A 1950-nucleotide genomic window follows, 5' to 3' on the forward strand; every position below is an offset into this window, starting at 1 on the left:
GGGCGTTAGTGTACAACATCCGTTGTCTGTGGGTTCAAGTACGTCGGACGACGGCAGATGTTTGAAGTGAGATGCTCGCGCATAAGCAAAAGTGAAAAAAGGCAGTTGTTGGTGTTCATATCGCGATAGGCTACACGTGTCGTAGTTGTCAAGTTGCGGTGATAAGTGAATGATCGCCACTGCGCATGTGTAACCTGGAGCCACTTGTATATAGGGGCGTGTGCCCTACGTTACTGTGTCATTGTGCTGTTTTGAGGCTGCCCGTGGGCATGCCTGAATAAAGGATTCGAAAAGCATGCCCTGGTTCTGAAGTTACAACATGTCTGGCGACGAGGATGGGATCCAGACAGCCGGAAAAACAGCAGCTGTTCGGGGTGCCATGCTCGGAAAGCTTCCAGAGTTCGATCCGGACGGTGACAACTGCGATGTTTTCTTCGAGCGATTTGAGTGTTTTGCAGCTGCTAACGACATCGCAGAGGATAAGAAGGCAAGTGCTATTGACGTCCATCGGGGAGAGGCATACGTCACGCTGAGGAGCCTTCTTCTGCCGAAAACGCCTACCCAGGAGACGTATGACGTGGTCATCGCAACGCTGAAAAAGCACTACACCCCGAAGTGCTCCGTGGTTACGGAAAGATACCGTTTTAACCAACGCAAGCAAGAACCGCACGAAAGCATCAGCGACTTCATAGTAGGACTCAAGAAACTGGCTGCAACGTGTGAGTTCGGCACATTTCTTGAGCAAGCCCTGCGAGATCGTCTCATCGCGGGATTGTGTTCCGACAGCATACGGTGCAGGCTTCTGGCGACACCTGATGCAGAATTAACCTGGGAGCGCACCTGCAGCATTGTAGCAGCCATGGAATCTGCTACTAGAGGCACTCGGGAAATGGTGGCGACCCTCGCAACAGGGACCCCCGTCGACAGCGACGTTCACTGGAACAAGGAAACGGCAGCTGGACAGCGGCAAGCACCCGCTGGGGACTACGCACGGAGTGACATGCCGAAAACCGCTTCAGCTGCAGGTACACAAGAGACTAAGGGGTGTCATCGTTGCGGTGGGCGGCACTCTCCTGTAAGTTGTCCGTTCATGAACAGCCGTTGTTTTAAATGTAACAAGAAAGGCCATGTAGCCAAAATGTGTAAAACTAGGGCGCTATTCATTGCCTGGCGAATGATGCAACGCGTGATGAGTTGTTGACACTGTGTCACACAGACCGTAGGTCGGGCACGCCTGCCATTGTGGTGCCGTTGCTGATAAACGGAAAAAAGATTTCGATGGAGCTAGATACAGGCGCAGCCGTATCGGTAATGTGTGAAACAGAATGTTTAAAGCATTTTCCGATGCAAGTTTCAGGGAAACAGATGTTAGGCTAGTCACCTACAATGGCACGCCTGTCACGGTCAAAGGTATTATGGATGTTGATGTAAAGTACCAGAGCCAACACGTTCGCTTGCCACTAGTGATTGCTAAGGATAGCACAGGGGCTAGAATGCCAACATTATTGGGGCGGGAGTGGCTAACGAAAATAAAACTCGACTGGCCGAATGTGGTACGGGTGCAGAACGTACGTGAAGAAGCACAGATAACTGATAAGTACCGCGAGGTATTTCAACCAGGATACGGGGCCATTAAAGGGTTTCACGCTAGTATTGTGCTTAAGAAAGGCGCTACTCCTGTTTTTGTAAAGCGAGACCAGTGCCATACGCGTTACGCGAGCAGGTAGAACAAGAGCTGCTTAATATGGAGAAGGCAGGCATTGTGTACCGCGTGAGGCACAGTGCTTGGGCCACCCCACTGGTGGTAGTACCGAAAAAGAATAATGGCATTCGACTGTGCGGGGATTACCGGGTCACCGTCAATCCTTTCGTGGAAGTTGACCATTACCCTCTACCGCTGCCTGAAGATATTCACCACGTTGCAAGGTGGAGCTGTGTTTTCAGTTCTTG

At 51.2% G+C, this 1950-nt stretch overlaps 1 long non-coding RNA gene across 1 annotated transcript; it reads left to right on the forward strand.

The window, feature by feature from the left end:
* The first annotated feature begins 521 nt into the window (after positions 1-521).
* Positions 522-1326, forward strand: LOC125756659 (uncharacterized). The gene is made up of 2 exons (XR_007414667.1): positions 522-719; positions 787-1326. It is a non-coding gene; the product is annotated as an uncharacterized LOC125756659 (long non-coding RNA).
* Positions 1327-1950: the final 624 nt, after the last annotated feature.

Source organism: Rhipicephalus sanguineus, unplaced genomic scaffold, assembly GCF_013339695.2.
Source record: "Rhipicephalus sanguineus isolate Rsan-2018 unplaced genomic scaffold, BIME_Rsan_1.4 Seq4127, whole genome shotgun sequence".
NCBI classification, from domain to species: domain Eukaryota; kingdom Metazoa; phylum Arthropoda; class Arachnida; order Ixodida; family Ixodidae; genus Rhipicephalus; species Rhipicephalus sanguineus.